This window comes from Hermetia illucens, chromosome 4, assembly GCF_905115235.1.
Source record: "Hermetia illucens chromosome 4, iHerIll2.2.curated.20191125, whole genome shotgun sequence".
NCBI classification, from domain to species: domain Eukaryota; kingdom Metazoa; phylum Arthropoda; class Insecta; order Diptera; family Stratiomyidae; genus Hermetia; species Hermetia illucens.
In genome coordinates, this window is record NC_051852.1 from 16,471,299 (window position 1) to 16,491,703 (window position 20,405).

General features: G+C 46.9%; 1 protein-coding gene across 11 annotated transcripts in view; it reads left to right on the forward strand.

Moving 5' to 3' along the window:
• The first annotated feature begins 8,682 nt into the window (after window positions 1–8,682).
• LOC119655591 (serine/threonine-protein kinase minibrain) overlaps window positions 8,683–20,405 on the forward strand; it is a 312,746-nt gene continuing 301,023 nt past the window's right edge. For 3 of the 11 annotated variants that reach the window (XM_038061541.1, XM_038061544.1, XM_038061542.1), the window contains exon 1: window positions 9,102–9,685. The gene's annotated coding sequence lies outside the window, so the exon portion shown is untranslated. Of the gene's footprint in view, window positions 9,040–9,101; window positions 9,686–9,858; window positions 10,879–11,966; window positions 12,186–20,405 lie in introns of those variants that run through there. The other 8 variants (XM_038061538.1, XM_038061540.1, XM_038061535.1 and 5 more) reach the window with 7 other exon arrangements.

The following is a 20,405-nucleotide window of genomic DNA, read 5'->3' on the forward strand; positions in this document are numbered from 1 at the left end:
TGTTCTGGTGCGGCAGCGAACGCTACACCCACACATGTATGCGTGGAGCCACAGGGCAAAGAACCATCATGACCAAATCCGAGGAAGATTTCAGGCTGATCTCCAAAAGCTTTGGATGAGCAGGCCTTCATAGAAGTGTGGTTAGACCAGAAGAGTACATCTGTAATAAAGGCCCAAAATCCTGAAGCTCGCAGACCACATGTCCTGCTCTCTTACTGAAAATCATCCAGGGATTATTCCACCAGCAAGAGGATGGCATCAACACATTCCAGCTAGTTCTAAATATGACGTCAATTCCGCCAGTCACCGGAGACGAGCTGCTCGACATCTGCGATAGAATTGAAGACAACAAAGCCCCGGGTCTGGATGGAGTACCGAATAAAGCCCTCAAACTTGTCTAGAAATCCAGACCGGATATGTTCGCTGAGTTGTTCGAAGCGCGCATGTCCGAAGGGATATTTCCAGCGGTATGGAAGCGACAGAAGTTGTTACTTCTGCCGAAGTCTGGTAAACCTCCAGATGAGCCGTCCTCATACAGACCCATATGTCTTCTGGATACTGTGCGGAAAATGTTAGAACGGGATTACTCTCAGTTGATAAAAGCGAAGGAGGCCTTTTGGATCAGTGGTATGATTACTGGCTTGGTCAAAACTGCAATTAACGAAAAGGGTAGTACCAGCAAATATTGGGTGGCAACAACCCTGGACGCGAAAAATACATTTAATTCGGCCAATTGGAATCTAATACGGAAATTCCTTGCGAAGATTGGTATTCCCGCCCATGTCGCTGCTATCGTCAATAGTTATTTAGCTAAAGGAAGGCTCTGGAATTACCCCCATGACGGACACCAAGAGTACGTTGTTTCCGCAAGTATCCCGCAGGACCTCATATTGAGCCCACTACTGTGGAATATGATCTGCAATGATGTACTTAATCTCCCCCTTCCATATGAAACCACAGTGGTGAGTTATGACGGCAACATAGCGCTCGTTGTATTCGCAAAGCACCTCAAAAATGCTGAGTTATACTCAGAAAAGGCAATCAGTACTGTTAAGGGTTGGCTAGAGAGCTTTGGTCCGGGACTTGCGAAGAGAAAACGGAAGCGGCCTTCATCACTAAGCGCCGGGGGAAAAATTACGCCTGTATGAGAATCGGGAATTATATCATCATTTCCAAGCCGGGACATCAAATACTTGGGAGTGGTGATAGACAGGAAGCTCAGTTATAGGCAACACGTGCAGTATGTTTGTGATAAAGCATCCACTAAAATATGGCCCTGGCAAGGATGATACCGAACGTGGGATTGCCACGGTATATCTCTAAGTTGCTTATAGCCTGGGTGGTGAACTCAATCAAACTCTATGCGACCCTAAATTGGAGATAAGCATTGCGTGTGTCAGTTAACAAGAGGACAGCGCTGAGAGGGAGAGATTTGCAAATAGATAGTAAGAGCGTTAGGAACGCTCGGGAAAGGGCTGGTGAACACTCAGGCTCCTCACTACCATCAAAAAGTGGTTGCAGAGACGGCACAGTGAAATTAATTATAATCTTATCTAGTTTCTCACGGGGCATAGAGGATATCGCCAGTACCTGCACAGGTTTAAACTGGACACTTTATCCGACTATCCAAATTGCAATGGAGTCTCAGGGGACCCAGAGCATGTACTCCTCCATTGTCCAAAATTTATGGAAGAAAGGAGGAATTTAGAAGAGGCTCCTGGAGAGGTGCTGGTACCAAAAAATCTGGTGCCGAGAACACTAGCACATCAAGAAGTTTGGGATGCGATCAAATTCCTGATCGCATCTATCTATAAAAAACTGTGAAAGGCAGAGAAAAGAGAAAAAACGCGGTTACGTTCGCCGCGTAGAGAAGAAAGGTGACAAAGCTGAAGTAGGCTGACTCCGCCCCGTGATGTAATACCTTATGGTGGTTGCGCGGGGCAGGGGAGAGGGAGTCTGGGGTGGCTTTAGTGGGTAAAAATCTCACGTGTTCAGGCCAGTATCCTTTGAAGATTTCCATCTCTTCAAAACAAAAAAGGCAAACAGACATTTTAATAAGGTTTTGTTTTACACAAAATCTTAAAAAGGGCCAAAATAGACACCCCTATTTTAGGACGTATGCTAAATTCCAGGAAATTCTTTTTATCTAAAATGTGGTCGTTGTGATAGATAATAGTCTGAACTAACAGATCTTTTTTAATATTGTGCTTACATACAAATAGTTTCATTAATAGAAGAAGTGAAGTTGTTAACTTCAAAGTGTAATAGATAAGCATTTTCAAATCCAAATCGATAGCTTTTGTTCTTTTATTATTATTAGTGGACCAACCCCTTAACTGAATATTTTTTTCTAAACGCCTGTTACTATGCATTACTGGGAACTGCACGAAAAGATACTTCGCCCCGATTCCTACCGTTTTACTCAACCCTGGATAAACTTCCAACCTACCACCCTCTCCACTCTGCACATCGAAAATAAACGCCCACCCTGGCTTTAATGGGTTCGTTAGCCGCCAATTTCCATCACTCGTCGCTTCCAGGAAATTCCATGGAATCCTAAAGAATACAAAAGTCCCATCGTGCGTCACAACTCCATAATCTAAAAGTTCCAAGAAAATTTCTGTTCATATTTTCCCTGCAAATTCCGTGAAACATTCGCCATTTTTCCCGAAAATTATTGTGTTGCTATGCGTGCAGAGTTTAACTGAGAATTTATGGGCGACATGTGGCGAGAGCGAGATGCCAAACCGGTGGGAGTGAAGGAGTGAAAGAGACGATGCGAGCGAAGATGTAAACAGAGAGTTTGGGTTCCCCTGCGTTGGTGTGTATAAGACAATGTGGGGAAGTTATTATCGATATTTTCCTGGTTTGAAGCTTAGGTGGAAAATATGCGAATGGAAAAGATGATGCGGTGGGAGCTGGATTTACATGGAGATGGCTTCAAGGGAAAAATTGGAATCTTTGGTGCAGATAAACGTGGTAAGTAATTAATAAATCGGGCAAATTTGACTTTCAGGATATTTACAGTAGAAGTTGGACAATATTGTTTAATCCACAAAAATATTAGAAATTTCAATGGAGCAACCGAAACTCGGTGATGCCCCTCCAAGTTGAAATGCTATGAATGGAGTAACAAATTTGAATTTGTTTTTAAACTTTTACGATAGGAAATACAATTATTACCTAAAAAAGTCAGCTTGTCATAGTGGAGAAGAGTGGAGACAATACTGAGATGGATTTCCATAATTTTGCAAGCCTGATTCAGAATTTTACAAACTAATTTCAGAACTTTTCAAACCAACTTTAGACTTTTCTCAGTCAATTCAGAATTTTATGTTTCAAATTCAAACTTTTCCATTTCCAATTTAGCAGCGCCGATTTTTTCGTATCATCCAGGTCGTTCATATTTCAAGTCAAATGTCGTTAGAATTACTGGCATAATATTTAGTTGAGGTCTTTGATGCACTTCTTGGATTCTTCTTTCTGTCCACACCTTTTGCTTTCTTAAGGATCTTCTTTTTTCTTCAGCCTTTATCCCGATCACAAGCGGGGTCGACTCGTCGTGATCGGTTTCGCTATTTTACTCAACCAAATGCCTGATCTGAATGCAATCTTGTGGCTTTTAAATCCCCATCCAGCGTATCAACCACTGTTGTTTCGGCCTGCTTTTTGGTCGTTTACCATCGACTTTGATGTTCACACCAATCTTGGCAAGTGAATTCTCGTTAGCGCACATTGCGTGACCATACCATCGAAGACGCCTTTCTGGCAATTTTTCCACGATCGGTGCAACCCCATAACGATGGCAGATATCCTCATTTCGGATGTGATCTAAACGTGTCACGCCACTAGTCCAACGCAATATTTTCGTCTCCATTACTGCAAGACACCGTTCATTGCCTTTTATATTCGGCCAACACTCAGAACCATAGATTGCGACAGGACGGACGACATTGCGGTAAATTTTCAATTTGAGACGTTCGTTGACACGTCGATCAAAAAGAACGCCAGTTGTGGAACGCCACTTCATTCAGATTGCGTTAATGAGTGAAAAAATTTCATAACGCAGTTCTCCATTGGCAGATAGCGTTGACCCGAGGTATTTAAATCGCTCAGTTCTGGGCAGATCACTAACGCTGACTGTGATTGTGCCTGTTTCTTGGAGACCGGTCGTCAGAAACTAGTATTGTTTAGATTCAATCTGAGACCGTGTAGTATAAGATCTGTACACGCAGATTTTTTCCGTGGAATCTACGACATTTGCTCTTCGCTTAAGTTGTACGAAGTGCGCAATAAAGGACCACAGTTGAAGGAGCTGCACGTTTACTTGTTGGAGCCTTAACCTCAAATCATTTTGTTTGATGACCTGCTCGACCTTCATTCATCCCACGGACTAGGCCTAGGCATTCAAGGTACGCCACAATTAACTGGAGCGTTCCTACTGGTGGATGCTGCTTAAAAACGAATAATAAAAACTTGTTCCCTTCATCAGTGCTAACCTAAGAGTTAGTAACCACTAAGTTTCAATGTAATTGGCATATGAAAATATTTAATTAAGTGGATTTATATGTTACAGTAACTTACATTTATAAAATTGGTATGGAATTAATTGAGTTGGTTTTGTTCTAGCCCTCTCCCAGAATAGCGTCGGTCCTCCCATTTATGTAGGGTTCCCACCATTATGTTTAAAGCGGCAGAGAGCGAATCGGTTCGGGTGGGCTGCCGCAGGGCCACCATATCATCTGGCCTCCCATGAAGAAGAAAGGAAGACGGGGGCCACTTGTCGCTAGATCAGAGCTAATCCTTCTCCTAATCCTTCCGTCCTTCTTCTCCTTCCTCATTGCCCTTTGGCATTGTAGCTCCTTTTGGATTGAGACTTTCACTCCGCCTTGACACTTCACGTCTCTAATAGAGTAGTCTACCCCGGGTGGGTTTAGTTTTGTTGAATCCTGAGTCAAAGCACGTGATTAAATTTCTGTGTCTTGACAGGGAGATAATGTGTGAGAACCAAGAACCCCGGCGCACATCTCACTGAACTGCTAGCATTCAGGTTAGCTCCAGCACGTGCTGTCCGGTTCCATATATTATCTCGCACAGTCGGTGCTTACGACTAGCAAACCTGTTAGGGGAGTTTGGTTGGTTGACAGCCTTGGTGACCGTGTTGCTGCCAACGGGATGCAGCTTTGCACCCTCATCTTAACAAGGGTTATTAATAACGCTAAAGCACACCTTTCTACATTGTTCGCTCATAAAAAAGCTGAAGTATTGCTTCAACAGGGCGATGAGATGGCAAAAGGCGGTGATTCGTTCTCGATTTCAAATACCCGCACTGGCATGGATGTCCAACTGGCATAGTAAAATAGACCTATTTAAGGGATAAGTGCTGAAACTACGCATCCATCATAAAATTAGATCAGTACAATGGGTTGTACTTTCGAAAATGGTAGACAATCCACCTAAACAGCTTATTTGGACTTCAATTCCTGCCTCTTCCTATTTTTAAGCGAAATCATACTGTCTTTTGAATGCCTTCTGCTTGCCTAAAGACTCCTCCTATTTCCTCCAATTTCTATACACTTTTCCTGCGTATATAGATTGTGATCAGTTCGACTGCCTCCTCGTTGGTATATAAACGTTATGCTAAACGGCGGAGCTTATGACCCTCCCTCCGTAGGTCGGCAATTTCTGTCATACACCAGTAAATAGAAGGTTTGTCACGGCTGGGGCCCCTCTGGAGCATGAAAGCCTCACACGCTTTCATTATCAAGTTCATCACTGAGTTTACGAGAGGGTCATGTGCAAAGCTACCATCCCCGAAGCGCTCTCCAGCGTGACTCTGCCTGTTCCAAGAGCTTCGACAAACTTCCCGGTGTTTATCCTCGCGGTATTCCAAAAGCAGGGGGGACGCTTGGTTGATGCTCCTAGCAAGTAGCGCCCACCACTTCGAACGCGTTGTACTGGTAATCACTTGCCGAGAAATCTTTCAGGACTCGCCACCCGTCCACCAATGATGTTAGAGATTCCAACGCAAAAGTGATATCAGGTATGCTTTCTTCGCAGCCTGGGTACGAAAACTTTGGTGTGGATCGGATTTATGAGCCCGCCGCCATTTCCAGAATCCGTTTCCCTCTGGAGTCTGGCTGAGGCATACCCTATTCAAGGCCCTAGCATTAAAATCACAGACTACCAGGATTTGCTCCTCCGTGCCCGAAACGGTGTCCTCCGGAGCATCAAGCCTTCGCCAAAAGTGCGGCGTCAGGTAAACGCTAAAAAACGTTATCTCTAAACACTGAATTCAGAGAAACCCATTCCCTTGGCCTTGGGCAAGAACACGAACTGAATTCAGAGAAACCCATTCCCTTGGCCTTGGGCAAGAACACGAAATCGAACGTCGTCCTGAACCCAGGTGACAACGGCACGCGGTAAGTCGAGATGCATGAAGCCGGATCCCTGTTTTGGTATCGCTTATTAGCACTAGATCATTATTTACCTCCGCAGCGAACTGCGCCAGCAGTTGGTCAGCAGTTGCACTCCGGTGAACGTTAATTTGTATAATGCGGATCAGTTCGCTTTGCAGTGGGCTATCTGCGGCCCGTTTGGCGCTAGCAGCGTAGTGCCGTTGTTTCTGCTTTTCAATCGCCTTCCGCTGCTTTCCACGTTCGCCTGTAGAAGGAGATGCAGTGCAGTAGTTCCTCAGTTCCATTTGCCCGTTTTTGACGCCTTTGGTGAAGTTCCTCTGGATGAACGGTGCCGACCGCATACGCTTCACCACTGCAGCGCATTTCCTGATGAGCCTCTCCTCTTCGGCTCTAGCTAGGTCGGTCGACTGCACTTCCACTCGGTTCGTGTCCGAATCCACCTGCTCAGGACTAGCGATTTTGTCTGGGCTTTTTTCGGAACAGGGGCACTACAGGGTATTGGAGTTGCCGTCCCCGCACCGTCAGTTGCGTAAGGCTTCCTTTTTATTTGGGCGTCCCGATGTTACATCGGGTATTTCAGCCCTCGCCCTATTTCGCTGATCGCTGGTTCGTGGTTCGCACTTCGCCGGGGGACTTTCTCAAGGCTACTACCTAGGACGCAGGTATACTGCCAGCTAGGGGGCCAGAATTACTTACTCAGGCACCTCAGGACATCACTCCCCGTATCCTAAGCGACTCGTTAAAGGTCACTGATTACCCCTGAGGGAGCTAACGATACTTGAGGGATCCATTTTAGGGTCGAACCTCTGGAAGGCTTCCTACGATAGTCTGTTAAGTCTGTTTGACACACCAGAAGAGTTCAGAGCAGGCGCAAAGCAGACTTGGCATGGCGGATGGATGACTGCTCATGGTTTCAATCTTGTACTCGAAAAAACCGAAGTAGTCATCCTGCCTAAAATGAGAACCCCGACCATGTGTTCCATATTGATCGGCGAGTCGATAACCGGGTCAAAACCAACGGTAAAGCACCTTGGACTGACTCTTGACTCAAAGATGAACTTTTTTGAGCAATTCAAAGCAGAAGCGAACAAGGCTGCAGCTGGAGTTTCGGCCATAAGTTGGCAAATGGCAACCGTCAGGGTTGCTGTGTCTAGCAGGCGGCAAAATAAGAGAAGAGACAGACGGCCTGCGTAGCTTATTGGCAGGGACTGAATCGGAAAGATGGTGAGACTGACTATTTCCTTATCGAGCTCTCCTAAGTGGGCATGGAGGTTTTCAGTCGTACCGCACAAGATTGCAAAGGCACAATCTCCTGAGTGTGTGTTTTGTAGCGGGATTGTGGTCGACGCCAATCGCACCTTTTTTTTGTAGAAGGTGATAGGGGATTTGTCGAGAACTTTATTTAAACACAGGGGATTCCTCTCCAGACAAGATTTTCGCAACGCAGATACGTGGAGCTTCTTCTCGTTGCAAATAAAATAGGGCTCGAGCGGTGGCAGGGTATTCATTGAGCTAACAGTTCCCTTCCTCCTGTCTCCTGTCGTTAGTGAAAGAAATTCCCTGATTTGGAGACTCCTCAAGATGGGAGGACTCCGAGCTAGCCCGAAGTAATGTAACAAACAGTTTCAGGCTAGATCTCTGACGATGGGAAGGTGTCTCGTTGGTAGTTCAACGGAGGGCGTCTAACGTTCTGTTTGTAAAGGCATTCACCTACCCTACCTCTCCAATAAACAAAAAAAAACACATTTTACCTTCTCCCAGGCGTCGATTTGATGTCTAACGGCCAGGTGGGGTCATAGCTTCCTCATTTATTGTACTTTACTCATCCACCCCTTGGGACGCTCCTGTGGTCAGCATTCAAGGTCTCGTCCTTTTTCACAACTGGGTCTGGATCACTCCTCTTTCTAGTGCAAAAGCAATTTTCTTAAATAATAAAATAACGAAATATGCACCGAAAATTTTCAAATCCACATTGGCGCCAAGATCAGAACCAATATACTTGCGCCACAACAACTCCCGTGTCGGCAACATTAACTACTCACCTCCTCACTCTCTACGCATTCAAACATTTTTCAAAAGCGCCCTGAATGTTGTCTATTTACATCTCACTCCGCCCAACCAGTCTCCAATCCTAGCATCTCTCTCCCACCGCCAGCCAAGGTTCAAATATCAGATAGAATTACAAAACACATTCAATTCGCCGAGATCGTCCTCCCTCCCCAAAAACAAACACTGAACGCGTCAAACAGCGTCGGGTGTCGTCGTCGAAAAACGCATCGACGTCCCCGAGACGGAGTGTTGTCTGGCTGTCGATCTCCTGTCGTTTCCGCTCGATTTCGCTACATTTCTGGCCGAAATAATTGTGAAAATCAATGAAAAACGGTCGCGGGTGCGCTCACGAGTCGCCATCAATCGGATTTTGCGTGAGTTGTGCGTGAAAAGTGCAAGGAATTGGTGAAAATATGAAAATGTAAAAGTTGGTCTGCGACGAGTTGGTGGTCGAACGAAGAGACGTCGGGTTCGAAGTCGTAGCGAATCGGAACGCGAGGAACGAGGTAGACATCTCGCGGGTGTGTGCGTGCGTTGGGAAGCGTTGGATTTCGGACGGGGTATAGTGACGGTGTGTATTGGGTGGCTTTTTTGTGTATGGACTCGGTGTATGGATAGGCTGGTAGTGGTGTGGTTGTGTGCGTTGCTGCGGACAGTGCGCTCTTCCGAGTTGCTCGCAGCACTTCCGCTGTTCCCCCTGGCCCAGGACTGAATCGAATCGGCCGTCGTCTGCCTCGCGCTGGAACGAGCACCATTCCGTCGGCGGCCGTGTCCCATTTCTCCGCTGCAGCGAACGTCGTCGCTATGACGTAAACACTTCGCCGCTCGCCGCCACTGGCCTCCAGTTCGGGGCGAGTTGCTCGAGATCGCCGTCCTGGCTCGCTTTCGCCAGCTCTCGCTCAGGCCCAACGTCGGATCTCGGCGATTCGCGAGGCTTTTTGCGGTCGCCAAGTGAAATTCTGCTCGTGTGCACGGCCAGCGGCGAGAATGAGGAAAAGCTGGTCCACCGCTGTCGCGCGTCGCCTGTCAATTTTCAGTGTGCACTCCGTTCCGTGTGGCGCTGTCGTTTCGCTCGTCTGCGGCAAAACCAGCGAAAAGTCTGTGAAACTCGACGAGGACCTGTGCCGCTGACACGGAGGACGTGGATTTGTGTCTGACTCCGGGAGTTTCGCGTTTGCCGCGGCAGTTGGCCGCCGGACAGGTGACCAGTGAGGAAAGTGAGTGAGCGGACGGATCTGACGTCGTCGCGACGACGGCGGGCGGCCTGACTTTGGCATTTGGTTTCCGGCCGCGGGTTTGTGCCCTGATCGCGGCTCGTGGGTGTCTGTTTTGGTTTTTCTTGGGCGACGACAGGCGGCCCGAGGTGCAGGTTGTGTGCTGGGTAAACATTGCAGTCGCGGCTGGGCCCGGTGGCGGCGCCGCGCTCATTCGCTCGCTCAGGTGTCTGGGGTCATCGCCGTCGCGACGCCCAGTTTTTTTGCTTGTTTCCCCCCCGAGTGCGGCTGGTGCGAAACTCGCTGACCCGCAGTCGATGGCCCCCGTGCGAGCCCAATTGCTCTGTGCCCTCGCGGTTTTCTGTTAGTTTTTCGGCTCTCGGTGGTGACATTTTCCAGGCTGTCAGTGGTGGAGTGAAAAGCCGTCAGCGAGACTGTACTGTTGTTGGCGCGGAACGTCTGGGAATGGAATGTGTTTTTGGATTTTTAGCCGCCTGCGATTTTTGAAATGTCATTTTCGCGGGAGCCCCGTGTGGCGATTGGGCTGGTGGCAGGCGTTGTGCAATCAGCCCGATGACGCCAGTTGGCGAAATGTGCGACGCTGGTGCAACTCGAAAATAATATGTCATCAAATTTCCAGGAAAAAGTTATGAGTCGCGTCGCGCAAAGCGAAGAAAAAATGCATGGCCTGAAAGCGACACGACCCCTCCAGTGTGTGACGGCCGCGCGTTTGGAAGTGTTTGTGTACGGGCAGCCGCTGGGATTTGGATGTGGGGGTTGGAAAGCGCGACTGCACGTGCGTGTGTGAGTGGTCGAGGAGGACGACATGATGAAAAATCAAAACATGAATTTGTGTCGCGCACAAAACTGTCAAAGAAGTGTCAGAAGTGACGGTTGCGGATTGTGTTGACGCCAGTGGCCTTTGACGGGTGCGTGGACGGCTCTCGACTGGCGACAGTGAGTGCTTGCGAGTCAGTCGTGCGACAGTTTATGGTTTTCTCCGCGCCAGTGCTTGGCGGAGGAACGAGGTCTGAGTGTGTGTGAGTGCGTGAGTCGACTCGGGAATTTGTCAATAGCAGACTTGGATGCGTTGAGAACGCAGGCCGACGCGAGGCGACGCCAACCGTCGCTGCCACTTGCTCCCAGCTTGCATCGAGTGCGCGAGTGTGTGCGAGCGAACACAAGAGAAACGAAAGGTGAATGCTCGCTTCGGTTCTTCGGTTTATGGGATTTCGTACCGCCGCGACTGGCGCTGCCCCGGCCCCGCGCGTCTGCTGAAGGATTTGTTGTTGGCGTCGACAGCTGCTGCTGGAGCGGGAGCCGAGCACCGTTGTGCGGTGCACGTCCCGCGCTTCGCCCGTGTTTGGGTCGCATCGAGTTGTGTGCTGGCAGCAGCAGCGGCAGCACCATCACCACCGCCGCCACCGCTTCGACCGTCTTGGCTGTGTCGCGTTCGTGCCCACCTGCCCCCGGAAGCTCCCCCTCGGATATGCCCGCAAAAACTCATACAACCACGCCGCAGTTGCCCGAGTCGATGTCGTTTGTTGTTGCTTCTTTGGACGCTCCAGAAAAGAAATGGGGGAGAAAAAAGAAGCTGGCCCCAGCCCCCCGTTCGGTCGTGCCCTGGTCCCTTTGCCGGGCGCGCGTCCTGCCCACAGGCGGCTCCTCCACCTTGCAAGTGTCTCCCTCCATGGACCCATACCGCGCAGCTTCCATGCTCCCTCGCTTGCCGCACAATACAAGAAAAGTATTCTTGGATTTTTGGCGTTTTTTTTTCCATCGAGGCTGGGTCTTTTGGGGCTGGAGGAGACTCGACAATTCGCTTTCTAAATGAATAGGAATTTATGGTCGCGGCATGATTAGAATTTGGAGACATCAGCGCTGATCCTTGACGCTTGGCAAATCGGTTCCCGCCCTTTGGACCGTCCCTGCCAAGTCCAACAACAAACGATCTCGACTTGGCGACAATTCAAATTTAATATTTTTGCAAAATTTCTCTCTCCCAAACGATAAGAAATTGGAATAAATCGGAAAATTACTGAATTCAATCAATGACATCCGAAAACCTCAAAATTACCAAAAAATGCTTTCAAACAGACGCAACAGAAGAGAAATTTTAACACTTTCTCCCTCGCCAAATTCCTCATCCCCCAGGACTCCTTCCTTCCTTCCTTTCCTGCTCCCCCGAAACCGAAATCACTCCCCAACAAAACCCAACGGATATAGACAATCCGCCTGTTCCCGGGTCCCCCAAATTGGCTCTGATTGTTTTCACAAATTCAAGGCTAGCATTCGAGGAAAAATTTAATATTTTAGAAGAAAATTAAAAGGAAAATGTCACATAACTGTTTGATGATTCAAAACGCATGAATGACGGTGACGTGAATTGAAATTTATTACGAATTTATTTGTGGATAAGTTGCGGGAGCATTTCTAGGCGGTTTCGTATGGCGGGACAATGTTCGTCTGGCATGCATCGATTGGATCTTGAGGATCTTAGAAGGTGAGTTCAGAATAAATTGTTTTTTTTTGTGTTTTTAGGTTGATGTTTGGCTTGTTGCCTACTTGATTTTGATGAATAAAATCGACATAGGAACTGACTATGCTTCTATGATTTCTATGAACTAAAATGTACTCCAGGCAAATCAGCAAGCGCACTAGGCGCGGAAGTTTCACCAACAAGTCAGCAGGATAAGGATCACTATCCCGAAACAAAGAGGGAGATTCTGATTTCCGACTCTATTTGAGCGATGGGCTGAGTATTTTGATTAACTGCCTGAATAAAGCCCGAATATGGGCAAGTTGGAGGGCTGGCCAACTGAAGACGACCTACAGTTGATGTCTACACGAAGCATGGACGAAACAACGAGGTTTCACTTCGATAAGAAGTTTGAAATGCGTTGGAGTAACAAAGCAACCTAGGAGAGTGTGCCTGTGATATATGGCTTAAACCACCAACTGATTACTTGCAACACTGACGGAACCCTCACAGCAGAGGGGCTGGGTGCCGGGGTCATTGGTCCAAGGAAAAGGTACTTGGAGCCAATGGGTAAACACACCAACATATTTTAGGCAAAAATATACGCCATAGACAGACGTATCTCCTTTAATCTTCAAAGGAGATACAGGGGGACGAACATTACTATTCTGACTGACAGCCAAGCAGCGATCAAGCCACTTAGGGCCAACCATGTCAACTCTAAACTGCTACGGGAATGCCTTGAGAGACTGAATACGCTCGGTTCGTTCAATAACTTGCCAAGAAGGGACGCCTATACACGGGCCAGAATCATTCTGAGGAATCGGAAACTGGTTCATGGCTATGACATTAGCAAATGAAGAGGAACGGTTGAGGGAACTATACTGGGCGGGCCTACCAGGAATGGAACAGGGGATGCGAACCCAAGCGTACGAAGGATCGCTTAAACCTTACCAAGAAGAACTTCCGAATCATAGTGGGAAGTATCACTGTTTACTTCGGGCTGAACTATCATCTAGGAAAACTAGCGTGTGCTGGTTCTGTTCGAACTGTGATGAAACCTCTATACACGTTCTGGGACAGTGTCCGGCACAAGTAGCTCGAGGCATTTTTTTTGCCGATGGAAGATTGAAAGCTTCAAAAGCTACCGCATGCTCCTGCCAAACGATTATGTGGGACTCTTATCCAATAAAACCACCTCCTGCTCCTTCCCATCTTTCCGCGGGACTCCCATTTGGTATTACATCGCGGGGCTGAATCAGAATTTATTCTGCCCTCGTGTTAACATTCGTGTTTCTCTCACGTTCATTCTTTCGGATGACTTCTTCCTACCTAAGTTTCTTTCCGATGGCTGCAATCACCTTTTCGACTTTCGGTTCGCATCCCCTTTGCTTTCACCATAAATTCCACTATATTTTCAGGTGTAGTGCTCTCCGGTTTTAGCTTCTAATGTAGCCCTTTGGGTTTCGAATCTGGGGCAATGAAAAAAAATGGGTTCTTGCCTTCTCTGCAATATTTGGGTACTTTGGGCAATATGAGGAATCATCACGCTCAAATCGATACAGATATGCTCGATAGCCTCCGTGTCCGCTCAAGAATTGAGTTAGGTCGAAACCTACCTCGCCGTAGGGTCGCTCCATCCATTTCCGGATATCCCATATGATTTTGTGAGTCCAGCGGCCTTTTTCTGACTCGTCCCACTTCTCCTGCCATTCCGCGACAGTTTCAGTTCGTGCGAACTGTCGCCGACAGGCAGGAGATTCTCCGGTGAGATACGCTCGATCGTAAAGTCGTATTTCTTTCGCCAGAATCTCAATCGAGACCATTCTTGCTATCACGCAAGCTGCTTCATTGGATATTGTTCTGTAAGCATGTTCGGAGTACACTTATGTGATACGCTGCTCCAATCTCAATGTGGCCTTTTTACGACACAGGTCGGACCTATCGTGTACGCAAGTACATTTTTTCGCACGCGCCCAAATTCCAAACACTTGAAGCATCTTTTCAGAGTTATCTGCTCTGGTAGTCGGCAGACAGCCCAACCAATCCGAACTTTACTGTACGAAGATTTATAAGTATCATTCTCGCTATAAGACACGCTACTTCTTTCGATGCTGCTCAATATCTGTTGCGCGATTGGCCAGATCGAAGCAGTGTGTAACAGGATGGATTTCAACACCACTACGATAGGGAGCCTGTACTCTGGCCCTCTGATGTAAGGCATCATTCTGTCTAGAGAAGAACTACCCTTTGCTGCGTTCTCTCACAGAAAGCCGTGCATCCATCATTACCTCCAGGTATTTAAACGTTTTGAGAAGACCTCTTGATCGCCGATCCGGGTTTCAGCTGCGGTTGGTAGTAAGGATTGCCTCCATCTTTTCGTTCGTCAGGGGCAGTTATACCATTCGTAACCATGATTTGATGTAGCTTATATCTTAATTTCAAATCTCCCTGAGTCCTCTGCAATATCGACCAAACTTCCCTCTTCTGGGATACGAAGGTCAAAGATTCCATCGTACATGACGTTTTACAACAGGCGCCCCAACATAGAACCAGAGTCACGCAGTTCAATAAAACTCTTGAATTAGCTTCAGTGGGTCGTGAATGGGAGGAGCCTAGTGTATATAGTGTATATAATCCTCTCCAAAATCTTTCCTATGTTGTTTAAGAGACAGATAGGGCAATATGTAGAAGGCAAGCATAGTGGTTTCTGGGGATTCCGTTCTTTGAAATACGACTTTTCACTGGATGATTCAATAAGTGCCTCTTAAAAGCGAACTGGTTAAATGTGGACCAAGTAGTGGTTCATCAACTTATGAACAAAGTTTGAGGCAGCGAATCAATACCTGATAACTGGCAACAAGGCATTACCTGGTCCACACATGCTATTTATAAAACATGCTAGCCTCAAGCCCAGATAAAGGTGAAGGGTTTGAGGCAAAGTGCTTTGTTCTATCTTCAGTAAAACAAAAATAAAATAATATCTAAAGTGTCGGAGAAATGCTAGGGTGTTCATCGCAGTCGTCCTGACGAGAAATGAGCAAGGGTTCTTGACGCATGGACGGTGCCAGGACGTAGGTAAATTAGTCCGAGCAAAACAAATATGTGTTTGCACACTAAATATTGGCACCCTTACTGAAAAGGCCAAGGAACTCGCGAGAGAGGAGAGGAAAAGGCGCATTGATATTTGCACTGTGCAAGAAACCCGATGGTCTGATGCGAAAAGCTGCATCATAGAAAGCAGACGCGGTGACTATGACTATAAACTTCTCTATTTTGCTAGCCCACACACTCAATATAGTGTTGGTATTGCCATCTCTGAGGGATTCCGTGATGCCATCAAAGAAGTCGAGCGATTTGATGACCAGATAATGAATTTTACCATTAAATCAGCCGATAGCACTTCTTCATCGCATACGCACCACAGCCTGGTCGACTTGAAGTCGAGAAAGATGCCCTGTGGCAACTTCTCGATACGAAGACCTGTAAAGTGCCAGCTGATGACTATATCGTCCTTGCGGGGGACCTTAATGGTCTTCTTCTTTTTCTTCAGCCATTGTCCTATTCAAAAGCGAGCTCGGCTCGTCGTGACCGGATTCGCCATTTGGCTCTATCAAATGCCTGATCTGGATGCAATGGCGACGCTTTTAAAACCCCATTCAGCGTATCAAGCCACCATTGTTTCGGCCGGCCTTTTGGTCGCTTACCATCGACTTCGATGTTCAGATCAATCTTGGCACGTGAATTCTCGTCAGTGCGAATTACGTGACCATACCATCGACGACACTTCTCTCGCAGTTTTTCCACGATCGGGGCAACCCCATATCGATCGCGGATATCCTTATTTCGAATGTGATCAAAATGTGTCACGCCACTAGTCCAACGCAACATCTTTGTCTCCATTACCGCAAGACGCCGTTCATTGTCTTTTATAGTCGGCCAATACTCAGAACCATAGAGGGGGACCGGGTGGATGACATTATCGTAAATTTTAAGACGTTCGTTGATACGTCGATCACAAAGGAAAACAGTTGTGGAACGCCACAATGGTCATGTAGATGAAAAGGCAGACAACAACGGGTCTCAAGGGGGGAAAGGGTTTGGGGCATGCAGTGGGGCTTGCGAGCGCATAGTCGATTTTGCCAACGCTCACCACCTTGTACTTGTGAATTTATAGTTCATCAAACAATTGTCACATCTCCCTATATTTTACCACCGTCACTGGCTTCAAAGCCGTCCCTTATTGAGACCATCGCATCTCAACATCGGCCGTTGATTGCCGTCTTTCGAATGAAGCCGCACAATAAATTTCGATTTCGAGAGAAAAAAAAATGATCTCACGTAATTTCCAACCATTAACGGGAAAACAACGAGACCTGACAATATCGCATCCGGGCTCTGGAAAGCGAAGAGCTGGGACCCAACACTCAGTGCTCAGTGAGTTCTTCAATCGGGTTGTTGAAAAAGGCAGAAGACTGTCTTCATCATCATCATCAGCCGCGCAGCAAGCGGTATCTGGTCTAGGTCTGCCTTAATAAGGAACTCCAGACACCCCGGTTTTGCGCCGAGGCCCACCAATTCGATATCCCTGAAAGAATTTTTGACGTTGACGTTGTCACCTTAACTTTGTCTTGCCTTCATCAATGTGCAGCTCGAGATCTCGCGCCGTCTGCTCGATCTGGATGAAGGTAGGCTGTTCATCTTGGGTTGTTCTTCCCATAATGTCATTATCGTCAGCGTAGGCGAGTAATTGTGTGGGCTTGAAGAGGACGGTGCCTCTCGCATTCACACGGTCATGGGAAAATTGGTTGTTGACAGGGAGCAAAGACTATTCCAGTTTACAAAAACTGTTCCGCTCGAAACGTTTCACTATAAGGACAAATTTCCTATTCACACGATGATGATCTTGCAAATCCTTATGCACTCCTCAGAGATTTGGTTCCTTAGCAAGAAAAACTGCCACCTGAGCTATCACTATTGTTTAGCTGAGTGATTTGTGGCTTAAGAGAACACAAGTCATTTCTGATTGGCGTACAAGGCGACTAAAAGGGATAGGAATTTGTGGGCTGGTAACCTGCAAGCTATTACTGACCTCTACTTCAAAGCAGCTCTCTCTTAATCTGGAAGCCGATTTGTGACAGGATTTTGAATGCAAGATTCAGGTCCAGGTTAGGAAGCATTGCAATCGTATAGGGCTATGGACCAACGGAAATTTTCGATATAGTGGAGAAGGATGTTTTCTATCAGCAATTGCACACAGTTCATGAGAAGATTCCTAAAGATAACATTATGATAATGACGGGTGATCTGAATTCCAAGGTGGGCTCTGGCAACCACTTGCTTGGCCATGTGATGAGGAAGCACGGTCTTCCTTTCTTGGGTGCTACGCGAATGATCGGCCACGTTCCGAAGGGGCGTTACAAAATCTGGATTACTACGGAGGATAAACGGAAGAGATTGAATGCTCTATTGACCACCACATTCGTCGGTAAGCGTGAGGTCCTGGAGCTCCGATACCGTCCGAAATCTCGAGAACTCCCAACACACTATCATCATGACAAAAGAGGATTTGTTGTTGCATTTTTCAGAGTGCTGTCCCCACGTACTCGAGCAAGGAAATTAGACCCAAGACTCCAAGGGACTCATCTGAAGTGGCTCTGCCAGAGCTCCCTGTGGGCTCAAGCGTAGGGTTGTGCTGCACAATTCGGGTGCCGTACCTCTTAGTTGCAGCAGAGGTGTTAGATCCACTGGTATGAATGCTGAGCCTGCACTCAGTATAAATCAGTACCACTCTGTCAGTCATGGCGGGGCTCTCCATGACTCCGGTCTCTGAATCAATCCACCCCCGAAGAGGACCGTGAGAGTATGCTTATACAACAGGTACTCACGTTAAACCACCAGGACCTTCATTGCGATGGCCAGAGAAGCAGAAGCTGCCGCAAATCGAATATACCGCTTCACGAAAGAACTCGCGTGTGTTCATTTGAGAAGGGTACTAACTGTCGACTCTTCATTCACGATGACGAGCAGCTGAAGAGGTGGAAAGAACACCACCACGGATCTTAACCGTTTCAAATTCGATAAAGTTGTATCTCTTGTGAATAAAATGGCTTGTAACCATAATATGCGGATAAGGAATACTCCTCTAAACAGAAGTGGAATCAGCCATAAATGTACTCAAACGGAGTGAACCCGTTGGGCTTGTTAATCATATCCTCACATTCAGTTTATGTGAATCTGCTAATTCCGTGAAAATCCCGGACGTTTCTTATAGAGTGGAGGAAAGCGGTGATCGTTATTTATTCCAAAAAAGAGAACTCGTCTTGAGTGCGATCATTGGAGGGGTATAACAGCTAAAATAATCCTGCAACAGCTCAAAGAATGTGAAGGCCAGATCTTTGGTTCACTTGCTCTTCCTCGATCTCGAGAAGGCTTTTGACAGCGTGAGAGGGAGTGTATCTGGCGTGCTCTATGCCAGAGTGACTAATAACTATTATCAGAACGACCAGATGTCACGTCGTGCATGGAGACAAAATTTCAGAGGGATTCGAGATCCAAAGCGGAGTCCGTCAGATTTGTATGCTGCCACCGATATTATTTCTTCTTGGTATGGGTGACGTTCGTAATGTTGCCTTGTCCGGAGGGCAATGGACGATAACATCTTTCCTTAAATACCTCGACTACGCTGATGACATCTTTTTGCTCTCTCAGCGGGTCATGACTCTGGATTTGGAAAGAGTGGATTCAGACGGAAAAATAAAAGTTCTCAGTCTGACGAGTCGTGTGCATTAATGGATAGAGCATCAAAGGCGTTGATCAATTTGTAGACCTTGGACGTGTGGTTTCCGCCGACGATTGCATCGAACTCGCTTGCGCATTAACATCGCTAAACTCTATGCAGTGGAACTCACTCTCCCAAGATAACCAACCAGGTCACCCCCGGGGCACTTGGCATAGAAGTGCAAGGGTCTCGTGAAATTCTAGGGGACGTTGAAGCGCATTTCAGCGGGACGTGTAAAATGGTGCCAAGAACATTACGCACAGGAGGAGCAAATCCCGTTTCTAGGGGGCGCAGAATGTTATTGCGTATTCGCGGTGTAGCTAACTGGCCTGTACTTCTTGATTTGGTATGCTGGCGTTTCGACGGCGCCTAGACAGTTTTCTTGTGCATGTTCCTCTATCCCATCCCAAGGGGAACAAAAGGCAGCGCTTCCTCAAAGATACATCTATGATTAATGACAATGCATCTTAGTGGAATCAGTGATGGAATTATACTTCTAAATTCTTATGTAGAAAGCTTGGTGGAAACAAACACGTACAACAGCCTCGGCAAGTGATTCATCTTTGCTCTCTTAATAAGTAAGGTGGAAGATTTCCATACCGCTGAACACATGTAAATATATTTTCACACCTTTTTGTTTCTGGTTTTCGAGGATACGCTTTCTGAAAAATTTTCGGATGGCTCAAGTAGTTAGAGCGCTGGGCTTTCGTACCAGAAGGTCGCGGATCAAATCTCACCAGTGGTAGAGTAGCTCGGTACGCATGATTTCCTTCAATCCAGGAACAAATAATTAGATGCATCCAGGATTAATCTTATGGAATTTAGGAATAAGCAATATAAAGGCTTTCTACTCCTCCCATGCAATGACATGTAATGCTAAAATGAAACGAAGTGTCATGGAAAGGGAATGCATCCAAACCTCTCGAGGCAGCAGTCATTCATTAATTTTTAATGCATCCGGCTGTGTTCACAATCATGTGGTCGCAATACGCTATATCACATGCACAGCACTAACATCAGAGCAAATGCGCAGAATTTCCCACGTGCAAGTGATCGAAGGACATCGAACATGTGCAATGCTTTTCTGTCACTATACAAATTAAAGTAATGCGCCGGAAGATGAATATCCTAGGTGTAGTCTTGTTGGATGGCATGTATGTGTGATTGACGGGCTATGTCCCACCAAGTGATGAATAGCAACCAGCTTATTAAGGCAGACTTAGGACGGATACATATTGTTACCCTGTTGATGATGATAACGACAAAAAATCTCTAATTTTCTATGCAATAATGCAATTGTTCGTCGAAACAAATATGGCAGAGAAACTACGAACTACGGAAAAGCGGCGCAAAGTAATTCTTTAGGTCCTGAGATAACACCGAGAGGCAACATGACAGCATAGGCTCACTTCAACCAAAGATTTGAGAACCTCAATGAGCGAAAGGAAGAACTGGGACGGTGT